Raw genomic sequence first — 23,061 nt, 5'->3', positions numbered from 1 at the left:
TGGATGTGTCCATCCCCAGAATGGTAACTTGGGGCATGGTTGACTGGCAGGAGGACAAGTGGCTGCTTCACATATGTGTCAGTCATTTTGTTATGCTTATCAGATGATGCCAGGACCTGCTCTGTGATGTGCTGCAATTACAGTCATGTTTCAGCTCAATACAGGTGACGAATGTGAATCTGTTTTTCTTCATTGTTTGCAGCAGCATTGAATACCACAGGAGGAGACAGCTCCACGGCCCAAGAGGCGCGGCAGAGCCAGACTGTGTCTTCTGCGGAGGAGCTGGAGGGACCCAGTGGCACGGAGGGTGAGAGGAGCCACACTGAGGAACACTCAGCTACAACCACCTCAGCTGAGGACGCATCCAGTTCCAGTGATGACTCCCTTGTGGAGGCGGGTGTCAGCAGACCCAAAAAAACAGCTAGCACGTCTGTCCCTGCCACCACCACCATCTCCACCCTCCCACCTGCTCCCATCCCTGAAGTCCGTGGAGGCTCCCGTGTTAGGTAGCATGTCTCCTTCAGTCCAGGCACCACACCCCCTGCCCCCATCTCCCCTGCTGCCCCGAGTGTGGAGTCTGTGGACCTGCTGAAGCAGATCCATGTAGGGCAGACATCGATGCTGAGTGTCCTCCATGCTCACACCGGTCTGTTGACACAATTGGTGTCCTTCTTGGAGGGCATCTCAGCAAGCATGTCTGCCCAACAGCGGACCAATCAGTGTATGTGCTCCTTGCTGACGGCAGCAGTGTACCTCCTCCAACAGTCCCTCAACCCTCCCACCTCAGCCCCATCCACAATGCCCACTACCCTACCTACTCTAGGCACACTCACACAGGCACAGGCAAGCACATCATCAGACCCAAGCAGCACACAGCAACGCAAGACAAAGTCTAGACGCGCTAGCACACACACTCTGGGGACTGACAGCACACACAGGGGATAGGGCACAGACACACAGAAAAGCATCCACAACCACTCCGCAGTCCTCAGATACCTCTCCCTCCAAAACCCCTTCCCTTGCACCACCTGCAACACCCACTTCCCAGCAAGTCTTCCTCTGAGACCTTGGCCTCTTCCCCAGCACTCCATCTGATCCCACTCTCAAGGGGAAGAGGCGTTCACCGCGCACAGTGGGGAGTTCCCCTGCCACACCAACACACTCCCCCAGGTGCACGGACACTGAGGCCCCCATCCGCAAATCCCCCAGGAACAGAAGGAGCAAGACCCCTCCCCATTCACATACCACCACCACACAGTCTCCATCTTCCAGCCTCAAGCCCACCACTCCTACAGTTTCCCCTCCACACCCTGCCCCCTGTTCCCCCACACACAGATACACTATGCCCAAAATGGTTATGCCCTGCCCCCCACCACATGCACTTCACACCCTCAGCCTGTTCTTGCTACTGCTGTGGAGTCCGTGTCCCCCCATCTGTCCTGCCCACTTCACCTTTGCCCCAAGACACTATGTTTGACATTGACACTGCAGTGGAGACCCACTCCACCCCGTGTGACTTGGGCACTGCTGTGGTGACAGTGCCCACTGTGTCAGACACCTCCACGTCAGTTGCCACTGACACTCCTGCACCCACCACCCCTCACCTGCCCCATTCTGCTATCCCCTGATCCGGTCCCTGCGGTGCCTGGCCTGACCCTATGTATGCCACTCCAAGGGGAGATATCCCCTGGCTGTATCACTGCAGGCAAGCAATGTGGGTCTCTCATATCTGTTGCACACTTAATGGACAAAATTAATGGACTGGCCATGTGCCTTTATGTTCTCCTTGTTTTCACCACATCACTCATGTTGAGCCGAATAAAGCTAATTCTTTTTGGAATGTTTTTTTGCATATGATGTACATGATGTTGTTAATGTGTGTCCTGAGTTGCAGTTGTAATACTTGTGATGTTGCTATTGATTGGTTTTCAAATGTGATGGACTCCATGTGGTCCCTGGTATCTGAGTCCTATTACAGTATGTATCCTTGTCATCCTTTGCTGCAATTAGAGCGTGTAATGATCCATACAATTGGGCACAGGGAGGCTCACAATTCCTTTTCTGTGTCACATCTGTGGTTTGCACTGTTGCACTTATGTTGTGCTTACACTTGTGCACAAAGTCATTTCTTAGAACAGTGGGCACTTCTACACCGGACATGCAGGTTTTAGCAGTAATGGTGATGAAGTCATCTGTGGCATCAGTGCAACTTGCCATACATGTTAATTGAGTCTATGCAGATGACTTAAATACACTCCTGTACACAGTCTGATGTGACCTGAGCTTTCAGTGTGCTGTAATTGTTGGCTCACGTCAGGCACATGTACCGCAGACTGTGCGGTGTGGCAGACATTCACGAGAGTTTTTAATTGGCCATGTGTGACTAGTTGGTGCACTTTGGATCCCCCTACCACCCCATATATTGTCAAGGTGCATGTCCAATGTGCCCAGTCCATGTGGGATTTGCAGATGCACATTAGTGCCGTTCACGGTGTGTGGTGTTGGGAGTATCCTTATGTCAGTTGTGGCATGGCTTTGCCCCTACCTACATTTTGCCCTTGGATTACAGGCCATGGCCAGTGATTTGTGTTTGTGTAAGTGTGAATGTAGTTGGTGTGTCAAGACACATGACCCGGTGTGCACAGGTGACTGGGGTCCACAGTAGGGGCAACATCCCAATTTGTATTCACAGAGGGGTTGTCATGCAGGCTACTGTCACCTCAATGTAGGGTCCTTGAGGCTACAGATGGATTGGGTCTGTCTCTTGCTGTGTTGGTTGCTGTTCCACCCAGCTTGTGTCACATGAGTCTGTTGTGATCCCACTCATCTAACGATGCCTTCCTGCCCACAGAGGGGTAGCCAATTCATGATAGACTTTTGTATGGCACTGTGTACACATAGGTGTAATTTGAGCGCAGCACACCATCATGTGTTGCATACCAGCATGGGTACACTGACACACACACATACATGTTTTGTTTGAGATGCAGTGTGAGTCGGCCTGTTTGTGTTTGTGCATCTGCATCAATGCATTGGTATGGCTTTTGTGTGTCATAGTCTGGATCTTGTTTTGAGCTTCTCCACTGCTATCCCTGTCTCCTACATCATCAGTCAGCACATTCACCATGGTTGGTATGTCCCATTGGTGCCATGGTATGTGACTGTGTCAACTCACATCTACAGTCTCCACAGGATACCTTAGTTTGTGTGTCTGTCCCTGCAGATATATGTGTATGCATTCTGATGCTCACTTCTTACATAGTCTGATTGCCCACAGGAGTATTGTCAGCAATGGTTGTTTTCACATAGCTGAGTGTATATTTGTGAGATACAACAATGTTTCCGTCAACAGATCAATGTGTGTTTGGCACACAACCACTACTTTGCCACTACATTGCTTGTTGTGTACGGGCCAGGTATGATACCTGGTGTATTGAAGTGGCAGCAGAATTTGTGACCGCACTCACCTTTTGGACACTGTAGTGATGGTGTGTTTGGACCCCATTACCATAATGTTCATGATGTGCTTGATTATTGAACACCTGTGAGAAAGTGCCATCTTTCTTGCATGGTATGCCCCCACTTTTTGCTGAATTGCTGAATGTACTTTGAGTGAGTGTGCCCTGGACTCCTGCCAATCAGGTGCCCAGGGCCTATGTTCCTTCCCTAAAACAAACCAAACCCAAATTGGCAAAACCCTGGCCACATGTCAGCCCCTGGTAAATGGTACCCTAGGTACCCAGGGCCTTGTGACCAAGGAAGGCCTCTAAGAGCTGCAGCACTCCTTGTGCCACCCTTAGAGGCCCTGTACCCTTACACACACACACTGCCTTTGCAGGCTGAGTGTTTGGGTGCAAGACAAAAACAAAGTCGACATGGCACACATCCCTGTGTGCCATGCCCATCACCTACACTGCCATGGCATACATCAGTCACCCCTCTAGCTGGGTGCCTTATGCCAATGGTGTGGGCACAGGAGCAGGAGCCCTGTGCCCCTACAGTGCCCAGGTCCATTCCTGAGCACTGTAAGTGCAGTGCTGCCATTTAAGAGTACATGGTGCTGAGAGCTCGTCAAACACGAGCTCCACAGCACCATAATGGCAACACTAAAGACTGAGAAGTTTGGTATCAAACTTCTCAGCACATTAAACCCACACTGATGCCAGTGTGGGATTTAATGTACCCAGCACCCCAGAGGGCATTCTAGAGGTGCCCCCTTAAACCTAACCTACAATCCACGTCTGCTCTGAGGCTGCCTAGGCTGCCACCCAGCAGACATGTTGCTGGACCCCTGGGTAGGAGAGCCCCTGCTCTCCTGGGCCTGCAACAATGCACATCCTGGGCGAGGTGCTAAATCTCCTCCCCCAGGATGGGCAGGGGGAAGCTTCAAAGGCATGCCGCCTCTGTGAGCTTCCCCAGGCCCCTGCAACCCCCCACTCTGGCGGGAAGCTTTGGCCGGAAACCCCAAATAAGGACAGGGGATGTGCCAGCCTGCCAACCCCACCCCTCAGGTGGGGGAGGCGAGGTGAAGCACATCTCCGGGCTCTCACCATCTTGAAGATGGGGAGCCCTACCCTATCAGGACTAGGCTACTGCCCCCCTCCCACAGGAGAGAGGCAGGATAGGGGGTGTACCCACCCCAGGACAGGGACCCATTGGTCCCTGCCCTTCACCTACCTGTAACGCCTCTAAATCTAGTATTTAGGGGCACCCTGAACCTTCCTTCCCCAGATTCCAGATTCAACACTACGAAGAGCAAGAAGAAAGAAGACCTGCCCTGCAGCTGCTGAAAAGAGGAAGACACCAACTGCTTTGGCCCCAGCCCTTCCGGCCTGTCGACCCTCGAACCTGCTCCTGCTCCAGTCCGGCATCTCTTGTGGCCAGCAACCTCACCAAACCCCGGAGGACCTGGCTACCTTTTGGCTCTAAGCCCCTGGGACTCCCATGAGTAGAGGCTCTACTCAAAACCTATCTCTAATCCCTGGCAGCAGCCCGGAACCGCGAACCCAGCACACTCTGCACCAGCTAAGCCTAGCCAGTGCCGGAGTGAACAAAGACCCTGAGGACGACCCCACGGCGACTGTGACCCCGAGTCAGGCACCCAAGGATCTCCCTCGACACTCCTGAAGAAGCCTGCAGCCTCAGAACCAGGTGCCCCCCCAACCGCGATCAACAGAGGGTAAGATTTCCCGACACCAAAAGGCACCCCTGCACGCGGTGCCCCACGCCCCCCTGTGCCCAATCCCGGGGTACCTACCTATCCTCCAACTACCCAACTTCCCTCTCAAAGTGGTGGTGGCACCTGAAGAGTCCTCGTCCCCGAGCTTGCAGTCTTTTTCTAAACCGGAGATTTCCCATTGAAATCAATTGAGCGTCCGAAGGCTCAAAAGCACTCTGCACCCAGCCGCCCGAGTGGCCCTGGCAGTGAAAACTCTACACCTACCTACTTCCCCACTTGCCCTGAGTAAGTGACCAGGAGCCCAGCTCCCACAGCCGCGTGGCTTGCCAGTCAGCAGCCACCAACCAAGGCCCCCCTATCCCTCATAGGATAACATTGGGCCTAACTCTCTCTGCACCCGGCCGCCCTAGAGCCGCTGAGGGTGAACTAACTGTACCTACCTGACCCTGGGGGATGCCTGAGTCTATGCCCAGAACCTCAACTCTGCCAGTCGAGTACTTACCCTTAAACCGGAAACTCTATTTTCCTCATAGGGTAACATTGACTGGCTTTTTCCTGAAATTTCTTCTAAGTATGGACTTTTCAAATCTTAAAATTTTCACCAAAAATCAGCCGAGTGACGAAAACGAAATTACTCACCTGCTCTTAGGTGAGCTCCCAGTGCTGGATCTTGGATCCCAGCACTGACTCTGAAAGATACTTACAACTATCCTTACCCTTAACTCAATTTTCTTCCATAGGAAACCATTGACTGTTTTTCTGTGAAATTTCTTCTAAGTGTCGATTTCTGCAATCTTTAAATATTCTTCAAAAATCGTATAATATCTGAAAACGTAATTACTTACCTGTTTTGGATAAAGGTCCCAGTACTGAGTCTAGGCACCCAGTACTGGATTACAAAAGTAACGAGAACATACTGTACCTGTAACCTGAATTTTCTTCCATAGGGAATCATTAACTGTTTTCTCTGAAATAGCTAAATATTGTTTAAAAATCATTACAGTAATTAAGTCGACTTTCATCACTTGATTCTGAGAACTGACCCAGGACTGAATCTAGCATCCAGTTCTGGAATTCCAAAAGTAATCTAAAAAGTAATCTGTTGCAAATAACTTGAATTTACCATTGAGCTCAATGTATTGTTGTGTTTAAAAATTTATATGAGAGGTGGCGCCTGACCGGCATGGCTGCTCTGCCGTGAGGCTCCGGCTGTAAGACCCCGCCGATCCTTTCTTCCTCGCCTGATCCTGCCCTGGCCGGCTGATTTCATCAGTTTTGGGGCCCGGGCCTGCCTGGCTGTTCCTGGTGCGAGTTTGGGGCGCGACCGCCCCCCCGGAGCTGTGATTGCTGCCTGTTATCGGCGCCCGGCGGGAGGCGGCTTTGATCCCTGACGCTGGGTGCGGGCGCGCAGCTACTCTAGAACGCGGCGCCCCCGAGGGTGCTGGGCCTGGGAATCCTGGAGGCCCGGTGAGATCGTCGCTGCGGCAGTGGCGGCCCCCCCCTCGGTGGGGCCCCGACCTGGGATCCTGTGGCTGGCGGCGAGGTGCTGTGGGGCCCATTCCGGGCTGTGGTGCCGGACGGAAGGCCGGGCGGTGAGTGGGGCACTCCCTGGTGGGATGACCTGAGCTGCTGTGGGGCTGGAGGTGGTGGGGGCCCTCCCCTTCGGGCCGGGTGTCGACGGCCGGGGCCCGGTCTCCCCCCACTCTCCCCCACCAACGCTGCTGGACCTGCCCTGGTGTCCCGAGGCCTGCGGCGGCGAGCTGGTGCACCGGCTGGGTGCTGTCCTGCCTCGCAGCTGCAGCCCGAGGCCCCCTGGCATGCTGTGCTGGGACCCCCCCGAGCGGAGCCTGAGAGCAGGAATAGGCGGTGAGTGCGGCGGCGGAGGATCGCTTCACCGGGGCGGCTGCGGGGGTCGGGGGCGGAGGGGAGAGACCCCCCCATCGGGCCGTGCGTCGGCGGCCGGGGAGACCCGTACCCCCGCTCCCCCCACTCCCTCTCTACAACCTCTCCTCCTGGCTGCGGCGCTGCCCCGGCCCCGCGGCTCAGAGACTGGCCTCCGGTCCCGGGGGTGGAGGGGTCCTCACTGCTTCGGGCCGCACATCGGCGGTCGGGGGGTGTCGCTGCTGTTTCCCCCCCCTCCTCCCCCCCCTCATCGTCGTTTGGGGCCCCGGATCCAGCAAGTCGACAGGCGACACCGTGCCCCCCCCCTGGGGGCAGCGGAGGGACCGCTCGGGCGAGGTGTCCCCCCTGGAGAGGTGGGCTATGCCCCGGAGGGCTGGCCCTGGCGATTCCCGGCGGCGGTGCCCTTGAGGAACGACCCGCCACCCGGGGACTGTGGGCTGCGCTGCTGGACCTTGCTTCGCTGAGAGAGGCTCGCGGCCACGACTGAGGCGAGGGATCGGACTCGTTGCCCCGCTGGGGACCCCGCCGGAGGCTGACCGCTGGGGCTGGCCGTGTCGGGCCCTGTCCGGCCGCGGGTTCCCCCCGCCGCCCCCGTGCTGGGCTCCTGTCCGCTCGAGCACCCCCTGACGCTCTGCGGGTGTGACGTTCGCTCGTTGCCCTGATTCACGGACGGCCGCCACAGATATGGGCAAAGACAAAGCCAACAAGCCAGCGTCCGGGGCCACCCAAACCAGGATGGACAAATTTACGACTACCGACAAGGGGCCCGGCTCCACGGCCGCGCCGGCCCCGGCCCCTGCCACGGACCTTGCTGCCATCCTGCAGGCCATCAACTCCTCCCGCGCCTCCCTCGAGGGCATGGTGGGAGAGGTCAAAGTGGACGTTGCTCTTCTCCGACAGGATCTGCGGAATGCCACCGCCCGCATTTCCGAGGCCGAATCCCGGATCTCCACCGCCGAGGACGACATCCGCCACCTACAGGACCAGGTTCGAGAGTTGATCACCCACTCTAAGGAACTACACCGCCGGGTCGAGGATGCAGAAAATCGCGCCCGGCGCAACAACCTGCGCTTAGTGGGATTTCCGGAGGGAGTTGAATCGGGCCGAGCGGACGACTTCATGGAGCGATGGTTCCGGTCCTGGATGCCGGCGGACAGCCTATCTCCCTCGTTCGTGGTGGAGAGAGCCCACCGCTCCCTGGCCCCCAGGCCCCCAGGTGCGCCTCCCCGGCCGTTCATCCTCAAACTTTTGAACTTCCGCGACCGGGACGCCCTCCTCCGCGAGGCCCGCTGCCAGGGCGCCCTCCATTACCAGAACCACAAAATCATGATATTTCCGGACTACACCCGCGAAGTCCAGGAGCAACGCCGCTCCTACACGGAAGTGAAACAAAAGATGCGCTCTCTGGGACTCCAGTATCAGCTCCAGTTCCCGGCCCGCCTCCGGGTCGTCTTCCAGCACAAGACTTTGTTCTTCGATACCCCGCGGGCGGCCTGGGCCTGGTTGACGGAGGAGCACCCCCTGCAGTGCTCTGGACGCGGCTCGCCTATGGGTATGCGGGGGGGATGAGGAAGGCCCCGGACATCGAAGACCCGTCGGCGGCACCGCACGTTACCCCGGGAGCGCACAGCGGAGGAGGTGATCACCGCGCGCTCTGGGAGAAGGTCACGCCGAGGGTCGAGAGCCTCCTCTGCCTCCTCGGCCGCACACGCCAGTCCCGGGGCAGATGGAGGGCGGACCGTGCCGCCCCGGCCCACGGGCCCTGCAACTCGGCCGGTCGATTTGGTGGACTCTTCGGACCTCTCTCGCAGCCCCAACATTTGACTCTCTTTGCTTCCTTTGGGGGAGGGGGGGCTGGGGATGCCTGGACGGGGATGGGATGCTCCGTTATCAGTGTTGCTCTTGGCCAGGGCAGGTAACTCAGGTTTGAATTTATCGGTATCAGGGGTCCACTAGCGCTCAAGCCCGAGCGTTTTAGCTTGGTGGTTCTTCCATTTGGTTCGGGCGACAGATGCTTCCGTTTTCGAAGTGTAGGGTGGGGGGGGGGGTTTGGGGTTGGTTTGGGGTTGTTTCTTCCCCGTTGGGAAGACTTTGTTGGTGGGGGATGACTCCCTCTTAATTGTTGTACTAAGGCATCATGTGCTGTTTGGCTTGCTCTCCTGCCCGATGTCCCGTTGTCCTTCCTCTCTGGGGGCCTGCTCAGCCGCGCCCCTACTGGCCCCCTCTCCTGTCCTAGACCATGGCTGACCCGCCTGTCCCTAGGGCCGCCATGCGCATACTATCCTGGAACGTCAATGGTCTTCTGGACCGTTTTAAACGTATGGCGGTCCTCAAATACGCGCAACGCGCTGAGATCGATGTACTCCTCCTCCAGGAGACTCACCTGTTGGGTAACAACTGCCCCTTCCTTGGCCGCTACGGTTATGACAGGGTATGGCATTCCGGTTTTGCATGGGGATCCCGAGGGGTGGCCATTTTGCTCCGCAAGTCCTTCCCCTTTGTCCTGTCCCGGGTGCATTTGGACCCCCAAGGTATGGTAGTGGTGGTTTCTGGCAATCTGGAGGGGTGACCCCTTACCCTGATGTCCCTTTATGCGGCGCCATCCCTCTTGCAGTCGGCCCTCTCCCACGCGGCGGGTCTCCTCCCGACACTTCCGGCGGGCTCCCTCATTCTCGGCGGAGATTTCAACGCCGTCTACTCGCCTCCCCTGGACTCGACGGGCCCGGTCTCCCTGTCCCGCGTCGCCCGCGCAAAACAGCTCTCATCCTGGGCTGAATCGCAGGGCCTCTGCGATGTCTGGCGGATCTGGCACCCACAGGCACGCCAATACACCCACACATCGGCGGCCCATCACTCCCATGCCCGGATCGACCTCATCTTCGTACCATCCACCGACTGCGCGGGGGTGCGAGATGTACGCATTCTTCTGAGGGGCCTTTCGGACCACTCGCCTGTGCTCCTCGCTCTTGGTCCCCCACCCCTCTCTGCCCGTCCGATGTGGCGTCTGAACGCCTGGTTCCTCCACGACAAGGCTTTCCGGAAGGCGGTCGGGGGCGAAATCGCCGCCTACTACTCCCATAACGAGGGCTCTGTCACCTCCCCTGCCGTCTTGTGGGAGGCCGGCAAGGCGACTGTCCGGGGCGCCGCTAAGGGGCATCTGCAGCGCCAACGGCGGGCCCAATCCCAGAAGCTCGCGGAATGCGAAGCCCAAGCCGTGGAATTGGAGCGCGGTCTGGGGGAGTTGGACGATGCCGCCCGATCTCGTCGATTGGCCTTCCTGCGGGAAGAGATTCGCCTCCATTCCCTGGAGGCGGCGAAGATTCTATGGCGCTCCTCGGTGGCCCGGGTCTACGGGTGGGGAGACAAAAACGGCACTCTTCTCCACCGGCTGGCGACCTATCCCCGGGCGGGACGGATCATTCCGGCCATCGCGGACCCAGCGGGTGGTACTCACACAGCCTCGGTGGCGATAGCCCAGGCGTTCGCTGACTATTACTCCCAGCTATACCGCCACAGGCCGTCCACGCTCTCCCTTGAGGAATTGCTGGGGACGACCGCGGTGACACTTACGCGGTTGCAGCCCGAGGTTTCCGAGACCCTTGATTCGCCGATCGAGCTGCAGGAGATCGAGGAGGCCATTGGCCGCTTGGCACCTGGGAAGACCCCGGGACCCGACGGGTTCCCCCAGGAGTACTACGCTCACTATCGTGAGATGCTGGCCCCGAGGCTTCGGGACCTTTTTGCAGCCGTGGTGGAAACGGGCTTGTTCCGGCCCGAGACGGACACGGCAACCATAGTTGCCCTCCCCAAGACTCAGCCTCCCTCGCGGTCCTGCTCCGACTATCGGCCGATATCCCTTATCAACACCGAACTCAAAATCTATGCTACGGTCCTGGCACAGCGGTTGCGCCCGTCGCTTGCCTCCTTGGTCCACCCGGATCAATGCGGCTTTATGCCGGAGCGGGGGACCAGACACTGCCTGCGGCGCCTGCATCTTGCGATGGCGCACCGCGGCCGCCTTTCTCCCTATCTGGCCCTCCTCCTGGTTGACTTTGAAAAGGCCTTCGACTCCGTGGGATGGGCGTACTTGGCCGACGTCCTGGAACGCATGGGTTTCGGCCCCCGGTTCCGTGCCATGGTAGCGGTCCTGTACGCGCACCCGCGGGCCCGGGTGTTGGTCAACGGGGCTCTCTCTCGCCCGTTTCCCATAGGTCGGGGGACGCGCCAGGGTTGTCCGCTCTCGCCCCTCCTTTTTGCGTTGGCCATGGAACCCCTGGCAATGCTGATTCGCGCGGATCCCGTTCTTCGCGGATGGGAATGGCCAGCTGTGGCCCCCGATAAGATTGCCCTATACGCGGATGATGTCCTCCTCTATCTTTCCGACCCAGCGACCTCGGGGCCCCGGGTCCGCCGGATCCTCCATCGGTTTGGCCAGGTGTCGGGTCTCCATCTGAACCCCAAAAAATCTGTTCTAGTCCCGCTACACCCGTCGCGGGAATGTTTCGACTGGCAATCAGATATTCCCCTCCGGAGACTCTCCTTTAAGTACCTGGGGATCTGGGTCACCCTCCTCCCGGAACTCTGCTGGGCACTCAATGTGGCTCCAGTAGTAAACAAAGCCAGATCAGATATGCTCCGGTGGCAGGCCCTCCCTTTGAATCCGCTAGGGAGAGTCGCCTTATATAAGATGATGATCCTCCCCAAGTTTCTTTACATGCTGCAGAACACTCCATGCCCCTTTCCGCGCCCGTGGTTCCGGGACCTGGATAAGATGGTGACCAAATTCCTTTGGGGCGGTGGTCGACCTCGGCTGGCCTTGGACCGCTGCAGGGTCCCCTCCTACGACGGCGGCCTAAGCATGACCAACCTCTACCTCTACTATCTGGCCACCCAACTACTGGTGGTCCACGATTGGTTCTCAGGGGGCTGGGGCGACCCGGCTTATCGACTTGAGGTGAACTGCCTCGGGTTCTCCTCCATCCAAAACATGCTCTATGGCACAACGATCCCCCTGTCGCTCCCCGGCGTCGTGCGGGCTCCCTTTCTCGCGTGGCGCGCGGCCTTGCGACACACCAGATGGTCGGGGACGTCCACGCAACTCACTCCGCTTTGGCACGGGACGTGGCTGCGGGAGGTGGTGGGACTAACGGGCTTTCGGCAGTGGGATCTTCTCGGTATCTCCTGTCTGGGCGATATATGGCGTGGAAGCCGCATGTGTTCCTTCCAGGAGCTTCGGACCCGCTTCTCGCTGCAGCCTTCTCAATTCTACCGCTACCTTCAATTGCGCCACGCGGTTCGGGCTCACGTCCCTCTAGATTCCAGACTGCCTTCCCATAGTCCGCCTGAGGCCCAGGTGATGTTGGGGTATCTTGGGAGGGGGGGCATATCCCGCATTTATAAATCCCTAATTAACAATACACCGGTGGATTGGAGCGGGCTAAAGCAGCGATGGGAGGCTTGGGTGGGACCCCTGGATGAGGCGGACTGGAGGGACGCCCTTATGGGCCCTCGATCGCTTACCACCTCCGCTAGGCTGCGGCTTATCCAACTTTATTACCTCCACACTGCCTATTTGACCCCGGACCGCCTGTATCGTGCGGGCCTCCGCGCGGACGCCTCTTGCACTCGCTGTGGGGAGGTTCCGGCAGATTTTTTCCACATGGTATGGTCTTGCCCTCGTCTGGGGGACTACTGGGCAGCGATCGAGGCCGATCTAGCGGAGGTCCTGGGTTGGGAGGTCCCCCACGAGCCTAGAATGGCCCTGCTGGGCATCATGGACGGGATGGACGGGTCCCGTAATGAGAAGTACTTCCTCACCACTGCCCTTATGGTGGCTAAGAGAGACATAGCGGCAGTGTGGTCACAGCCAGACCCGCCCAGAGTGGCTACCTGGAGTAGAGGGGTGGATTGGTGTGCGGCTCAGGAGCGGTCGCTATACGCTGCACGGGGCTGCCCAAAAAATTTTTCGCAAGATATGGGGGAAATGGTTGGGGGGCCTGTTTTGAAGGGTGGGTGCACAGGGGGGGGGGACGGGGGATGGGAGGGGGCGGGAGGGTTTTTGCACTTGCCTGTTGATGCTTTCCTGATTGCAGATACTGATGCCTTGTTCACTGCACTGCTGTATATTATTCCTGATATTGTTCTTTATGCCGCAAAACACAATAAAAAGAAGTTTATAAAAAAAAAAAAATTTATATGAAACATCTCCTGCTGAGAAAGTATATTTTAAATTCAAGTGTTGGTTCTAAAATAAAACAAGCATATATTTTTTATATATAAACCATTGGCCTAGAGTTCAGTTATTGAGTGTGTGAGACCATTTGCTGACTGAGTGTGTACAACAAATGCTTTACACTGTCCTCTGATACTGCCTTACTGCTCGACCAAGCTACCACTTTAGAGAGTAAGGTTATATCTAACTTTAACCTCTGTCAAACCCTGGGGGACTGTGGACTCTGTACACCCTGTACCTATTAAGGAACAGTATATACAGAGCCACTTTCTCACATTGGTGGATCAGCGGTGGGATACAAACTTGCATTTGTTGGACTACTTGGTTACCATCTGATCACACGACAGAACTCTTAAAAATTGCCTTTAGAATTCTGATTGGTCTTTTCCAAAATTACTAAAAGTCTTGCTAGGGCCTTGCTTAAGTCCCATTAGAATTTCAGAAAAATAAAAGTCACTATAGTCAGGGTAGAGGGTTAGAACTGTCAGGTTAGAATGTCTCAAACAAACCCAGCTGTTAGTGACAATAATAACATGGACCTGGTGGAGGAGCTCGACCTCACACCTTACTTACACTTGTCTTTCAAGGAATTGAGGTCCTTATGCAAACTTAAAAATTTACCAATGGGCCTGCATCCAACCAAACTAGGGCTCCAGGAGCTCTTGGCTGAGTATGTTAAGGACCACCCATCTGAACATGGTGATGGCCAGTCAGATGAGGAAAGGGAAGCAGAGGAGGTTGACAATAACCCCCCCCCCCATGCTATTCCCTAGGGAGGAGAGGGCACCCATACCCTCCAATCCAAGGATTAGCATCTGGGCACCTAGAGACTACACAGGTGGCTCTGGTACCAGAGAGAACACTGGGGGACCCACCAGTGAAGAGGACAGCCTTGTGAGGCTGGCAACAAGACTAGAGCTAGAGTCCAGGCTCCTGGCTCTAGAAAAAGAAAGGAGAGAGATGGGTTTAGCACCCATCAATGCTGGCAGCAATAATAAAAATAAGGATAGGGAGGAAACTTCTGACCTTAAAATCCCCAAAGGGATTGTCCCTAAATTTGAGGAAGGTGATGATATCACCAAATGGTTCACAGCCTTTGAGAGGGCTTGTGATATCAGAAAAGTAAGGAAACCTCTCTGGGGGGCACTCCTATGGCAACTGTTCTCTGGTGACTGCAGAGACAGGCTTCTGACCCTTTCTGGGCCAGAAGCAGGATCCTATGACCTCATGAAGAAAGCTCTGATTGAGGGATTTGGATTCACCACTGAGGAGTATAGAATTAGATTCAGGGGGGCTCACAAAACCCAGACCCAGTCCTGGATTGATTTTGTAGACTTCTCAGTGAAGACACTGGATGGTTGGTTAGCTGGACATGGTGTGCAGGATTTTACTGGATTGTATAATTTATTCATGAAGGAACACATATTGAGAAACTGCACAAATGAAAAGTTGCATCAGCATTTGGTAGACTAAGTCTAATTTTTCCCAAGAATTGGGAAAGAAGGCAGACCACTGGGTGAAGACTAGGGTGACCAAGACAGCCACTGGGGGTGACCAAAAGAAAGTGGTCCCAAAACCTCCCCAGGGGAAAGGTGGTGAGAATCCCCAAGATAAAAAGTTTGAGTCCGCAAACTCTATTTTCCTCATAGGGTAACATTGACTGGCTTTTTCCTGAAATTTCTTTTAAGTGTGGACTTTTCAAATCTTAAAATATTCACCAAAAATCAGCCGAGTGACGAAAACGAAATTACTCACCTGCTCTTAGGTGAGCTCCCAGTGCTGGATCTTGGTGCCCAGCACGGACTCTGAAAAATACTTACAACTGTCCTTACCCTTAACTCAATTTTCTTCCATAGGAAACCATTGACTGTTTTTCTGTGAAATTTCTTCTAAGTGTCGATCTTTAAATATTCTTCAAAAATCGTATAATATCTGAAAACTTAATTACTTACCTGTTTTGGATAAAGGTCCCAGTACTGAGTCTAGGCACCCAGTACTGGATTACAAAAGTAACGAGGACATACTGTACCTGTAACCTGAATTTTCTTCCACAGGGAATCATTGACTGTTTTCTCTGAAATATTTTCAGTGTCAACTTTTAAAATAGCTAAATATTGTTTAAAAATCATTACAGTAATTAAGTCGACTTTTATCACTTGATTCTGAGAACTGACCCAGGACTGAATCTAGGATCCAGTTCTGGAATTCCAAAAGTAATCTAAAAAGTAATCTGTTGCAAATAACTTGAATTTACCATTGAGCTCAATGTATTGTTATGTTTAAAAATGTATATGAAACATCTCCTGCTGAGAAAGTATATTTTAAATCCAAGTGTTGGTTCTAAAATAAAACAAGCATATATTTTTTATATATAAACCATTGGCCTAGAGTTCAGTTATTGAGTGTGTGAGACCATTTGCTGACTGAGTGTGTACAACAAATGCTTTACACTGTCCTCTGATACTGCCTTACTGCTCGACCAAGCTACCACTTTAGAGAGTAAGGTTATATCTAACTTTAACCACTGTCAAACCCTGGGGGACTGTGGACTCTGTACACCCTGTACCTATCAAGGAACAGTATATACAGAGCCACTTTCTCACATTGGTGGATCAGCGGTTGGATACAAACTTGCATTTGTTGGATTACTTGGTTACCATCTGATCACACGACAGAACTCTTAAAAATTACCTTTAGAATTCTGATTGGTCTTTTCCAAAATTACTAAAAGTCTTGCTAGGGCCTTGCTTAAGTCCCATTAGAATTTTAGAAAAATAAAAGTCACTATAGTCAGGGTAGAGGGTTATAACTGTCAGGTTAGAATGTCTCAAACAAACCCAGTTGTTAGTGACAATAATAACATGGACCTGGTGGAGGAGCTCGACCTCACACCTTACTTACACTTGTTTTTCAAGGAATTGAGGTCCTTATGCAAACTTAAAAATGTACCAATGGGCCTGCATCCAACCAAACTAGGGCTCCAGGAGCTCTTGGCTGAGTATGCTAAGGACCACCCATCTGAACATGGTGATGGCCAGTCAGATGAGGAAAGGGAAGCAGAGGAGGTTGACAATAACCCCCCCCATGCTATTCCCTAGGGAGGAGAGGGCACCCATACCCTCCAATCCAAGGATTAGCATCTGGGCACCTAGAGACTACACAGGTGGCTCTGGTACCAGAGAGAACACTGGGGGACCCACCAGTGAAGAGGACAGCCTTGCGAGGCTGGCCAAAAGACTAGAGCTAGAGTCCAGGCTCCTGGCTCTAGAAAAAGAAAGGAGAGAGATGGGTTTAGCACCCATCAATGGTGGCAGCAATAACAAAAATAAGGATAGGGAGGAAACTTCTGACCTTAAAATCCCCAAAGGGATTGTCCCTAAATTTGAGGAAGGTGATGATATCACCAAATGGTTCACAGCCTTTGAGAGGGCTTGTGATATCAGAAAAGTAAGGAAACCTCTCTGGGGGGCACTCCTATGGGAACTGTTCTCTGGTAACTGCAGAGACAGGCCTCTGACCCTTTCTGGGCCAGAAGCAGGATCCTATGACCTCATGAAGAAAGCTCTGATTGAGGGATTTGGATTCACCACTGAGGAGTATAGAATTAGATTCAGGGGGGCTCACAAAACCCAGACCCAGTCCTGGATTGATTTTGTAGACTTCTCAGTGAAGACACTGGATGGTTGGTTAGCTGGACATGGTGTGCAGGATTTTACTGGATTGTATAATTTATTCATGAAGGAACATATATTGAGCAACTGCACAAATGAAAAGTTGCATCAGCATTTCTCCCCAAGAATTGGGAAAGAAGGCAGACCACTGGGTCAAGACTAGGGTGACCAAGACAGCCACTGGGGGTGACCAAAAGAAAGTGGTCCCAAAACCTCCCCAGGGGAAAGGTGGTGAGAATCCCCAAGATAAAAAGTCTGAGTCTTCCAAAGGGCCCCAAAAACCTGTTCAGGTGGGACCCAAACTACTCCCTATGTGCCCCAACCATATAGGGGGAAGAACTTTGATCCCTTAAAGGCCTGGTGTAATAACTGTAAGAAGTCAGGACACCTAACTGTAGCTTGCCCCCAAAACAAAGCCCCTAAGGCACCCAGTACAGCTACTCCTGGGGCAGCAAGCATACAAATGGGATCAGAGGTTTACCCTGAGCAAATCTGGGAAAACACTGAAGCAAGTCTAGTCTCCTTGGGAGAAGTGGAGTTTGCCACTGTAGCTGTGTGGCCCCCCAACTTAAGGAAATACTTTCAGTACCCCTGGGTGAAAGGAACTAGGGTAGAAGCTCTGAGGGATACAGGTGCCAGTGTCACTGTGGTGAAAGACACACTGGTTGCCCCTGAGCAATACTTGATTGGGAAGTCTTACCCAGTCACCAACGCTGACAGTGTCACCACTAGTCATCCCATGGCCATGGTAACATTAGGCTGGGGGGGGGGGTTACTGGCCCGAAACAGGTAGTGGTCTCTTCAAAGTTGCCAGCTGCCTGTCTGCTTGGAAATGATCTGGAGACCTCAGCCTGGGCTGAGGTTGAGCTAAAGGCCCATGCAGCCATGCTGGGCATCCCTGAATTGGTGTGTGTGCAAACCAGAGTACAGAGCAAGAGGGAGGGTGAAAAAGTAGGTCTGGAGCCTGAAATAATGGCCCAGCCAACCAAGAGAAAAGGAAAGAAGACTGGGGAACCAGCTTCTACACAGCAAAACATTCAGGACCCCTCTCCCCAGGGAGAGGATTTGGATACCCCTGAGGGAACTGAGTCCATGGAGCTTGACCCTTACCAGGTTGAACTCTTGGGCCCATGGGGACCCTCTAGGGAAGAGCTGTGCCAGGGTCAGCGAGACTGCCCCACTCTTGAAAGCCTGAGGCAGCAAGCTGTTTCAGAAGCAAGGGGAGATGTCAGTGGTACTCACAGAGCTTATTGGGAAGAGGGATTATTGTATGCTGAGGCAAGAAACCCCACTCCTGGAGCCACCAGGAGGGTGGTAGTGCCACAGAGGTACAGGGAGTTCCTCCTAACTTTGGCTCATGACATCCCCCTAGCTGGACATCTGGGGCAATCCAAAACTTGGGAAAGGCTAGTGAGTCACTTTTACTGGCCCCAGATGCACCAAAAGGTGAAGGCGTTTGTCAGCTCCTGTGTTACCTGTCAAGCCAGTGGCAAGACAGGTGGCCACCCAAAGGCCCCCCTCATCCCACTACCAGTGGTGGGGGTCCCCTTTGAAAGGGTAGGAGTGGACATTGTGGGTCCACTTGAACCTCCCACAGCCTCAGGGAACACATTTATTCTAGTGGTAGTGGATCATGCCACTAGGTACCCTGAAGCAATTCCACTTAGGACTACTACAGCTCCTGCAGTAGCCAAGGCCCTCCTGGGTGTCTTCACCAGGGTGGGTTTTCCTAAGGAGGTGGTTTCAGACAGAGGTTCCAACTTCATGTGTGCTTACCTAACACACATGTGGAAGGAGTGTGGGGTGCAGTATAAGTTTACTACCCCCTACCACCCACAAACCAATGGCCTTGTTGAGAGGTTCAACAAGACATTGAAAGGTATGATCATGGGGCTCCCTGAAAAACTCAAAAGGAGATGGGATGTCCAGTTACCATGCCTGCTTTTCGCTTACAGAGAAGTACCACAGAAGGGAGTAGGTTTCTCCCCCATTGAACTTCTGTTTGGTCATCCTGTAAGGGGACCACTTTGTCTTGTAAAAGAGGGCTGAGAGAGGTCTCTTCAAGAGCCCAAACAAGACATAGTGGACTATGTGCTTGGCCTAAGGTCCAGAATGGCTGAGTACATGGAAAAAGCATCCAAGAACCTTGAGGCCAGCCAGGAGCTCCAGAAGCACTGGTATGACCAAAAAGCTGCACTGGTTGAATTTCAACCTGGGCAACAGGTGTGGGTTTTGGAGCCAGTGGCACCAAGGGCTCTCCAAGATAAATGGAGTGGCCCTTACCCTAGCCTAGAAAGAAAGAGTGAGGTCACCTATCTAGTTGACCTGGGCACTAGCAGGACACCCAAGAGGGTCATCCATGTGAACCGCCTCAAGCTCTACAATGACAGGGCTGACATCACCATGCTGATGGTGACTGATGAGGAGCAGGAAGCAGAAAGTGAACCTCTCCCTGACCTCCTCTCCTACAGCCCAAAAGATGGATCCGTAGATGGTGTGATCTTCTCAGACACCCTCTCTGCCCAACAGCAAACTGACTGCAAGCAAGTCTTGCAGCAGTATGCTAGCCTCTTTTCCCTGACCCCTGGTCTGACAAACTGGTGTACCCATGATGTGGACACTGGTGACAGTGCACCTGTCAAAAACAAAATCTATCGACAGTCAGACCAAGTCAAGGAGAGCATCAAAGCTGAGGTCAGCAAGATGCTGGAGTTAGGGGTCATTGAACCCTCTGAGAGCCCCTGGGCCAGCCCTGTGGTTCTAGTCCCCAAACCTCATCAACAAGGTGAAAAGAGAGAGATGAGGTTCTGTGTGGACTATAGAGGGCTCAACTCTGTCACTAAGACAGATGCTCACCCTATCCCAAGAGCAGATGAGCTGATAGATAAATTAGGGGCTGCCCAATTCCTCAGTACCTTTGACTTGACTGCAGGGTACTGGCAGATTGGCATGGCCCCAGGAGCAAAAGAAAAGACAGCATTCTCCACCCCTGATGGGCATGACCAGTTTACTGTGATGCCCTTTGGGTTAAAGAATGCCCCTGCCACTTTCCAGAGGCTGGTGAACCATGTCCTGGCTGGGCTGGAGTCCTTTAGTGCAGCTTATCTTGATGATATTGCTGTCTTTAGCTCCACCTGGCAGGATCACCTGATCCACCTTGGAAAAGTTTTAGAGGCTCTGCACAATGCAGGTCTCACTATCAAGGCATCCAAATGCTAGATAGGGCAGGACACTGTGGTGTACTTGGAACACCTTGTAGGTGGAGGCCAGGTACAGCCCTTACAACCCAAGATCCAGGCCATCATGGACTGGATAGCTCCAACAACCCAGACCCAAGTCAGGGCATTCCTTGGCTTGACTGGGTACTACAGGAGGTTTGTGAAGGGGTATGGGTCCATTGTGACCCCCCTCACAGAACTCACCTCCAAGAAAATGCCCAAGAAGGTGAACCGGACAGTTAGTTGCCAAAAGGCTTTTGACACCCTAAAAGAAGCAATGTGCTCAGCACCAATTCTAAAAGCTCCAGATTATGCCAAGCAGTTCATAGTGCAGACTGATGCCTCTGAGCTAGGGATAGGAGCAGTCCTATCCCAGACCAATGATGAAGGCCAAGACCAACCTGTTGCTTTTATAAGCAGGAGGCTACTCCCCAGAGAGCAGCGTTGGAGTGCCATTGAGAGGGAGGCCTTTGCTGTGGTTTGGTCCCTGAAGAAGTTGAGGCCATACCTGTTTGGTACTCACTTCCTGGTTCAAACTGACCACAGACCTCTCAGATGGCTAATGCAGATGAAAGTGGAAAATCCAAAACTACTAAGGTGGTCCATCTCCTTACAGGGAATGGACTTTGAAGTGGAACACAGACCAGGGACTGCCCATGCCAATGCAGATGGACTTTCCAGGTTCTTCCACTTAGACGATGAAGACTCCATAGGACAAGGTTAGTCTCATCCCCTTTCGTTTTGTATGAGAAAGTGCCATCTTTCTTGCATGGTATGCCCCCACTTTTTGCTGAATTGCTGAATGTACTTTGACTGAGTGTGCCCTGGACTTCTGCTAATCAGGTGCCCAGGGCCTATGTTCCTTCCTTAAAACAAACCAAACCCAAATTGGCAAAACCCTGGCCACATGTCAGCCCCTGGTAAATGGTACCCTAGGTACCCAGGGCCTTGTGACCAAGGAAGGCCTCTAAGAGCTGCAGCACTCCTTGTGCCAACCTTAGAGGCCCTGTACCCTTACACACACACACTGCCTTTGCAGGCTGAGTGTTTGGGTGCAAGACAAAAAAAAAGTCGACATGGCACACATCCCTGTGTGCCATGCCCATCACCCAAAACACTGCCATGGCATACATCAGTCACCCCTCTAGCTGGGTGCCTTATGCCAATGGTGTGGGCACAGGAGCAGGAGCCCTGTGCCCCTACAGTGCCCAGGTCCATTCCTGAGCACTGTAAGTGCAGTGCTGCCATTTAAGAGTACATGGTGCTGAGAGCTCATCAAACACGAGCTCCACAGCACCATAATGGCAACACTAAAGACTGAGAAGTTTGGTATCAAACTTCTCAGCACATTAAACCCACACTGATGCCAGTGTGGGATTTAATGTACCCAGCACCCCAGATGGCATCTTAGAGGTGCCCCCTTAAAGCTAACCTACAATCCACGTCTGCTCTGAGGCTGCCTAGGCTGCCACCCAGCAGACATGTTGCTGGACCCCTGGGTAGGAGAGCCCCATCTCTCCTGGGCCTGCAACAATGCACATCCTGGGCGAGGTGCTAAATCTCCTCCCCCGGGATGGGCAGGGGGAAGCTTCAAAGGCATGCCGCCTCTGTGAGCTTCCCCAGGCCCCTGCAACCCCCCACTCTGGCGGGAAGCTTTGGTCGGAAACCCCAAATAAGGACAGGGGATGTGCCAGCCTGCCAACCCCACCCCTCAGGTGGGGGTGGCGAGGTGAATCACATCTCCGGGCTCTCGCCATCTTGAAGATGGGGAGCCCTTCCCTATCAGGACTAGGCTACTGCCCCCCTCCCACAGGAGAGAGGCAGGATAGGGGGTGTACCCACCCCAGGACAGGGACCCATTGGTCCCTGCCCTTCGCCTACCTGTAACGCCCCTAAATCTAGTATTTAGGGGCACCCTGAACCTTCCTTCCCCAGATTCCAGATTCAAAACTACGAAGAGCAAGAAGAAAGAAGACCTACCCTGCAGCTGCTGAAAAGAGGAAGACACCAACTGCTTTGGCCCCAGCCCTACCGGCCTGTCGACCCTCGAACCTGCTCCTGCTCCAGCCCGGCATCTCTTGTGGCCAGCAATCTCACCAAACCCCGGAGGACCTGGCTACCTTTTGGCTCTAAGCCCCTGGGACTCCCATGAGTAGAGGCTCTACTCAAAACCTATCTCTAATCCCTGGCAGCAGCCCGGAACCGCGAACCCAGCACACTCTGCACCAGCATACTTACAACTGTCCTTACCCTTAACTCAATTTTCTTCCATAGGAAACCATTGACTGTTTTTCTGTGAAATTTCTTCTAAGTGTCGATTTCTGCAATCTTTAAATATTCTTCAAAAATCTAATAATATCTGAAAACGTAATTACTTACCTGTTTTGGATAAAGGTCCCAGTACTGAGTCTAGGCACCCAGTACTGGATTACAAAAGTAACAAGAACATACTGTACCTGTAACCTGAATTTTCTTCCATAGGGAATCATTGACTGTTTTCTCTGAAATATTTTCTAAGTGTCAACTTTTAAAATAGCTAAATATTGTTTAAAAATCATTACAGTAATTAAGTCGACTTTCATCACTTGATTCTGAGAACTGACCCAGGACTGAATCTAGGATCCAGTCCTGGAATTCCAAAAGTAATCTAAAAAGTAGTCTGTTGCAAATAACTTGAATTTACCATTGAGCTCAATGTATTGTTGTGTTTAAAAATAGAGTTGCCTACTGCAACCACTTGTAACTGTTTACAAAAGTCTATTGCATATTGCAAAAGTATTTATATGAAACATCTCCTGCTGAGAAAGTATATTTTAAATCCAAGTGTTGTTTGTAAAATAAAACAAGCATATATTTTTT

Source organism: Triturus cristatus, chromosome 1_1, assembly GCF_964204655.1.
Source record: "Triturus cristatus chromosome 1_1, aTriCri1.1, whole genome shotgun sequence".
NCBI lineage: Eukaryota > Metazoa > Chordata > Amphibia > Caudata > Salamandridae > Triturus > Triturus cristatus.
This window is presented reverse-complemented; position numbering follows the sequence as displayed.